Source organism: Aethalodelphis obliquidens, unplaced genomic scaffold, assembly GCF_003676395.1.
Source record: "Aethalodelphis obliquidens isolate GAN/ISIS:26980383/991018 unplaced genomic scaffold, ASM367639v1 scaffold57, whole genome shotgun sequence".
NCBI classification, from domain to species: Eukaryota; Metazoa; Chordata; class Mammalia; order Artiodactyla; family Delphinidae; genus Aethalodelphis; species Aethalodelphis obliquidens.
In genome coordinates, this window is record NW_020838001.1 from 5,376,972 (window position 1) to 5,384,847 (window position 7,876).

The window sequence follows — 7,876 nt, forward strand, 5'->3', positions numbered from 1 at the left end:
ATGCTAAACTTCATGTCATGTATTTTACTAGCATGTAAGTTTTTTAATTTAAAAAGAACAGATAACATAAGAAACACGGTTTGAAAATGTAAGCCCAGTTGGTATGTAGACACCATCAAAAACTCCCCAGAAACAGTCTTTCATAGGTAATTTTCAGTGTTTTGCATGTATAACATCTGGATGAGCTATTAGGTAGAATTAAGTTCAGATGCTGGGCTTTGATTCCGTTATGTGCCCAGATTCCCACTGACGCCTGGATCGAAGGAGAAATTCCTGATACCTTTGACTTCTGTGACAGGAGCAATGACACCAGTCTCCACAAGAGGGCAGTGGTTTCTTTCTTTTGAAACACGGAGACGGACGCCAGACCTTGGAGACAGTTAACAAACCCAAGTCATGACAGTCTTGGCGATTCATTTGGTCACTTTCATACAACACAGAAAAGTGAGTAAAAAGCTGTGTCTTTAACAGGAGGGTTTCTGGCCCTTGAGGTTGCTCAGTGAGAAAAGGGCTTTTCCAGGACCTGGAAGAGAAAACACTCGTGGCCCCGGGGTCAGGATGCCCAGAGAGACACCGCCTTCGACATAGTTCTGCGAATCCAGCAGGAAATTATTCTAGAATGGACACTTCTTGCACAATTTAATGCCTCTTTTTTGGGGCAAGGGTGTTCAAATTACAACATTGTTTGACAACAGTTCTACTATATAAAGGATGCTTTTGAAACACACCTGAGGCATGACTGTTGCCTCTATTGTTTGAGATCAGTCACTGAAAGGGTTGGGACCACAAGGGGGGTTAAGTCCTGATGGCACTCAAGCAGCTTACATTATAAAGTTCGACAGCCTTGTGAAAATGGCAGGAATTTCTTATTTTCCAGGTATTATTTCCAGTATAAATGTTACGCATTTGGCTAACCGTTGATAATCTTACTGAACAGCCCCTGGGAATGTGTCCTGTATGACGATCCGTCTTGAGTGGGCAGTGTTATTTATACTTAAACATGTGCAATGAACAGCCTTAGGACCTTTGGCTTATCAAACCGACTGTTTCTACGTTTCCCCAATTTTTTTATTGCAGTTTATTTTTAATTGAGTATCAGATAAAACAGATGTTAAGGGGCAGCCTCGTTTATGGCGCTACTTAAAGTAGCTTTTGTCTCATTTCCAAAGCATGGCTGCCATGATGAGCCTCATTTCCATAAATCATTGTCTTTTATAGTATGCACAATTTAGGATGTCAAAGGACATACGTGCTTGTTTTTCTGAGCAGTTGCAGGTAAGTACTATACGGAATGCTCACCATGCTTGTTGAGACAAAAAAAATGCAGTAAAGGAAAAAATACCTCTTAACTGAGCCACCATGGCTGGGAGCCAGCCACGGGAGACCATATAGGAAGACTACAAATAGTTCTCATGGTGGAATATTCCTCAGAGAAGCAGCCAGACGACCGCCGGCACGTGATGTCATTTCCTGTTAATGAAGTGTGACAGTTGGTTGAAGAGTCCAAAGGTCGCCGATTAAAAGACTCATCCAGATAATTATTATAATTGTATCCCAAGGCCTGAACTATAAGTGTCAGGAAAGTAATAACAGAAAACAGCACGCCAGACAATGAATTACTTTAAATCAATCAGCATCGGTCAGTAACTTGATTGGAAAAGCTGTGTTTAACCTTTTCCGAGGTAGCCCTTTCACTTAATGGCCATTTGAAAACGTTAAATGAATTTCTGGAGAGAAGCTCATCTAGTATTTCAAAGCGTGAGAACCGCTTTACCCCCTACAAATGAGAGTAACATGCTTATGGCATTGAAATCGTCGGTGAATGCTGACAAAATAATTCTAAAAGGGATCCTGGGGGCGTCCCTGGTGGCGCAGTGGTTGACAGTCCACCTGCTGTTGCAGGGGACACGGGTTCGTGCCCCGGTCTGGGAAGATCCCACATGCCGCGGAGCGGCTGGGCCCGTGAGCCATGGCCGCTGAGCCTGCGCGTCCGGAGCCTGCGCGTCCGGAGCCTGTGCTCCACAACGGGAGAGGCCACACAACAGTGAGAGGCCCGCATACCACACACACACAAAGAAAGGATCCTAGGATTTTTCAACAACATAAAAATATGTTGTCAGTTAAATCATTTATCTTAAGCAGAAAAAAGAGTTTCACTACACAGGCACGCCCAAGGTTTGCTGCTGGTGTAGAAGGGTTTAAGTACAGCTGCCCCAGGTGTCAAAAATCAATTTTAAATGGACTATAGGAACAACTAGGCTTTTTCTGTCCTGGCCACAGAGGTCATTAGCAAGCCTGATGCCAACTCCCTAAATAAAAAAGCTCATATTTGAAAGTAGGAGTCTTTCGAAGGAGCTAGAGGAAGTTGAAATTTTATTAATGGATGTGCCCAACTTAGCAGTGAAATCCCTGGAACATTTTCTGCTGGGACAAGCCCTGGAGACTGAAGCGTCACCCGGCATGACCGTCTCCCTAGAAGCGGCCGCAATTGTTGACCACTCTTTTTCAACTTTGTGCGCCTGGATTTTAGAATGTGATCCCAAAGCTGTGGCTATTCAGTACCGTATGCGAGAACCCATGTTACCTCTGATTCCTGAATTCCCTCGGAAGCCCCAGCACGAAATGGAAGTAATGTTTCAGGACGTGGGAAGAACAGCGAGCCACAGAGGGAGCCTGGCACCCTTGCTGGACGGGGTGGGGAGGGGTGTTTTCAGGGATGGATGGCGTGGCTGGAGCTGCAGGTGGGCAGTGCGGACAGCGGGACAGCCCCACCTGGACTGAAGCCTGTGTCTGCAGGCAACACCCCAGTTCTCTGGGGGGCTTCTGTTCCAGTGGCAGCCTGTCTCTGCAGAGGGCCTGGGTCCTGCTCGGAGCAGCGTCGCCTGTCGCTTGGGCGTGTACTTCTCACTGCACTGGTCGCCTGGTCCCCCACTGGCCTCGGCCAGCGTGAGGCCCCTCCTGAAGCGTGGCTCTGTGTCCCACCACACAACACACCTGACCGTCACCTGCTCCCATCACGGGGGCAGGGGTGGAATCCCAGCTCCTCCAAGGCCCTTGACCATGGAGCTTCAGAAATCTCTCTGGGCGTTGGGACTGTCCAGGGGCTTGTGAACTGGACACCCCAGTCCACGGAATTAGCAGCTCCAAGCGGCACCGGAGAATCAGGCAGTATTGTGGCAACGCCACCTCGGCATCGTCTGCCCTCCAGGCTGGGTTTCTTCCCTGTTTTCACCAATGTCTGGAAAAGTGAAGATGCTTTTAATACCGGGACCTAAGCACTTCACTCTGGGTGGTTCTACCCCAAAGAGCAACTCAGCAGCTCTCAGGAGTCCTGTCAACTGGTTTTTGTCCCACAGGGAACGGAAGAAGACAGAGCCTCTGGAAGCGACATGTGAGCTGTGTTCTGGAATTTGCGGGGCCTCCTCCGTGGTTTGGCACCGAGATCGCACGCTCAGGTGGCCTGGGACAGCTGTTTCACGGTGGCAGCGCGTGACCCATGGCAAGGGGAGGGAGATGGCAGGAAGATCCGGGACCTGCCAACGGTACGGCAGTTACTATCAGGCTGCCGGTAAATGTGTCACGTAGAGCACGAACGTTTGAAAATGCATTTGTCTGACTTTGCAAACTTTGCATGTGTCCTGTGTCAGGCTAAGAGTCCACTTTGGATAACACAGACCCGTTTCAGAATAAGAACAGCTGGATCTTCTTAAAAATTATCCTTACCATTTACTGCAACAGGTGGGATAATGTCAGGACGGATGGATGCATGTGTACGGGTAGATACTTGCTCACATTTTTAAAAATTTTGTTCTTAAAAAATTTCATGAAGAATCAGAAATCAGTCATGGGAATATGGGGCCTTTAAATGTTGGCCAAATAGAAATTCATTTACTAATCACAACTTTTTATCTAAGTGAATTGGATATTAGAATTCTTCTTAGTGCTATTTTCCAACAATACATTTTTTTACATAGTTTTAGTTTTTGAGGTATAAGTTACATAGAGTGAAATTCCCCCTTTTAAGTGTACAATTCTGAGTTTTGACAAACGAATGGCCATGTAACCATGGCCCCAAATCCCACTGTGCTCCCTTGTTGCTCCCCGGCTCCCAATCCATGGCAGCCACTGGTTTCTTTATGACCCTACAGTTGTCATTTCCAGAATGTCATGTAGATGCAATCATATGTTTCTAATCAAATACACTATATATTTCAGTCTGGCTTCTTTTTTTTTTTCTTTTTGAGGTACGCAGGCCTCTCACTGTTGTGGCCTCTCCCATTGCGGAGCACAGGCTCCGGACGCGCAGGCTCAGCGGCCATGGCTCACGGGCCCAGCCGCTCCGCAGCATGTGGGATCTTCCCGGACCGGGGCACGAACCAGTGTCCCCTGCATCGGCAGGCGGACTCTCAACCACTGCGCCACCAGGGAAGCCCGAGTCTGGCTTCTTCTATTCAATGTAATGACTTTGAGATTCAGCCTTGCTGTTTCCTGGATCATTTGTTCATTTCTTTCTACTGGGGGAACAATATTCCACTGTATGGCTATTCTACAGTCCACCTGTCTATTCACCAGGTCAGGGACATTTGAGTTGTTCCCACTTTGGGGGGATTGTGAGTAAAGCTCTTACAAACATTTGTGTACAGGTTTTGCGCAAATACATATTTTCATTTCTCTTGAGGGGAGATCTCTAGGTCATAAGACAGAAGTTGTTTAACTTGATAAGAAACTACCAAACCAGTTCCCAAAGTGGACACACCTGTATTCCCACCAGCCAGGCATGAGTGGTCAAGTTGCCCACATCCTCGCCTTCACTTGGTATTGTCAGGGGGTTGTCTTGTTTTGTTTTGAGCTGTCCTAGTAGGTGTGTAGTGACATCTCATTGTGGTTTTAGTTTGCATTTCACTGATATCTAGTGAGTTTGAAAGTCTTTCCATGAGCTTACTTGCCATCTGCATATCTTCCCTGATGAAATATCTGGTCAAATCTTTTAACCATTTTTTAAATTGGGTTGAGAGTTATTTATAGATTCTGGACACAAGTTCTTTACCAGACATATATTTTGCAAGTATTTTCTCTCTGTTTTCTCTTTTCATTCTCTTAGTGGTGTTTCTCAAAGGGCAGATTTTTTAAAAAAATTTTTGGTGATGTCTAACTTATCCTTTTTTTGGTGGTGAATCATTTTTTTGTGTCCTAGCTAAGATATCTTTGCATAACGCAAGGTCACAAAGACTTTTTTCTAGGTTTACTTCTAGAAGTTTCGTAATTTTATGTTTTGCGTGAAAGTCAAGGATCCATTTTGAGTCAAATTTTGTATATGATACAAGGCGTGGATCAAGGTTTCTTTTTCACATATGGATGACCCATTGTTCCAGCACCATTTGTGGAAAAAACCATCCTTTGTCCATTGAATTCCCTTTGCAGCTGCGTTGAAAGTAAATTGGCCACACGTGGGATCTATTTCTGGAATCCATTCTGTTCCACTGATCCAGGCTTTCATCAGTACCACACTGTCTTGATTACTGTGGCTTTATAGTAAGCATCGAAATGAGAAAATGTGAGTCCTCCAACATTGTACTTCTTTCCCAAAATTGTTTTGGTTATTCTAGATCTGTTGCCTCGCCATATACATTTACAAATCCATTTGTTGATTTGCACAAAAGAAGTACAAATTTGTACATGTTGTTGGACAAAAGTACATTTTGGAGGGGATGAATTTACAGATCTGTTTGGGAAGAATTTATCATTTTAACAATGTTGAGTCTTCCAATCCATGAACACAATATATCTCTCCACTTATTTAGGTTTTTGATTTTGTTCATCATTGTTTTGTAGACTTCACTGTACAGACCTTGCACAGATGTTAGAACTTACACTGAGTTTTTCATGAGGTTTTTCTTGTTTTGGTACTATTGTAAATGGTACTGTTTTTAGAATTTCAGTTTCCTAATGTTCATTGCTAGCGTAGAGAAATACAGTTGAGTTTTGTATATTGACCTTGTATCCTGCAACCTTACTAAACTCACTTGTTATTAGTTCTGCCAATTTGTTTGTAGATGCCTTGGTATTTTCTACATAGGCAATCATGCCGTCTGCAAATAGAGACAATTTTATTTTTTCCCCTCTCCAATCTATGTTTTAATTTTCTTGCCATATTGCTCTAGCTAGGGCCTCCAGTATGATTTTGAATAGGAGTAGTGAGGGTAGACATCTTTGCCTAGTTTCCAATTTACAGGGAACTCAATTTACACTGAGCCTTTTGCCATTAAGTAAGATGTTAGCTGTAGGTGTTTTGTAGATGCCCTTTACTGCACTGAGGACATTTCTTTCTATGACCAGTTTGCTGAGAATTAATCATGAATGAGTACTGAATTCTGCCAAATGCTTTTTCTACATTAATTAAGATGATGATATGCTTTTTAATGTATCTGCCAATATTATAGATCACACTGATTGATTTTCCAATGTTGAACAGCCTCGCATTCCAGGATGAACTTCACTTGGTCATGATGTATTCTCTTTTTTATATTTTGCTGGATTTGACTTGATAACATTTTGCCGAAGATTCTTTTATTTACGTACACTAGCAATACTGGTCTGTCGTTTTCTTGTAATATCTTTGGTTTTAGGTAATGCTAGCCTCAAGAAATGAGTTGGGAAGTGTTCCCTCCTCTTCAGTTTTCTAGAAGAGTTTGTACAGAACTAGGATTATTTCTTCCTTGAATGGTAGTATTTACCAGTGAAGCCACCTTGTCTGGAGTTTGCTTTGTTAGAAAGTTTTAACTGTGGATTCCATGTCTTTAACAGCTATGGGATTATTCAGGTTAACTATTCCTTCTTGAGTGGGCTTTGGTAGTCCATGTCTTTCAGGCATTTGTCCATTTCACCTAAGTTGTCAAATTTTAGGACGTAAAGTTGTTTGTAACATTCCTATATTATCCTTCTCATGTCTGTAGAGTCTATAGCAATGTTCTCTCTTTCATTCTCAATACTGCTAATTTCTGTCTTCTCTGTTTTTGTCATGGTCAGTCCAGCTAGAGGTTTATCAGTTTTGTTGGTTTTGATTCAAGTAGCCAGCTTTTTGTTTCATTAATTTTCTCCCTCATTTTTCCTGATTTTAATTTCATTGATTTCTGCTCTTATCTTTATAATTTCATCCCTTCAGGTTAAATTTGCCATTCTTTTTCTAGTTTCTTAAGGTAGAAGTTTGGATAATTCATTTGAGATGTTTCTTATTTTCTAACATACGCACTTGATGTTATAAAATTCCCTCCCAACACTGCTTTAGTTGCATTTTACAAATCTTGATATGTTATATTTTTATTTTTAGTTCAGAATATTTTCTACTTTCCCTTGAGATTTCCACTTTGACCCGTGGGTTATTTAGAAGTGCATTTAGTTTTTAAATATTTGGGAATTTTCCATATACCTTTTGGTTTGTGAACTCTAGATTTATTACATTACGGTCAGAGCATGAACTTTGTATGCTATCATTTCTCTTAAATTTGTTAGGGTTTGTTTGGTGGCCCAGAATATGGTCTATCTTGGTGACTGTTCCATGTGCACCTGAGAAAACTGTGTATCCTGTTGCTGAGTGGCGTGTTCTAAAATGTCACTTAGGTCACATTGTTGATAGTGCCATCCAGGTCTTTTATATCTTTACTGATTTTCTGTCTGTTTGTTCTTTCAATAACTTAGAGAAGAGTGTTGAGGTCTTCAACCATAATTGTGGGTTCGTCTATTTATCCTTTCAGTTTTTCTTCATATATTTTGGAAAGGCATACCTGCCTCAGCTTGGGACCTTGTGTTATTCAATGCCGTGCCCATCACTTGCTAAAACCATCTTGCACAGTTGCGAGTTGTTAAGAAATGAGTGCTC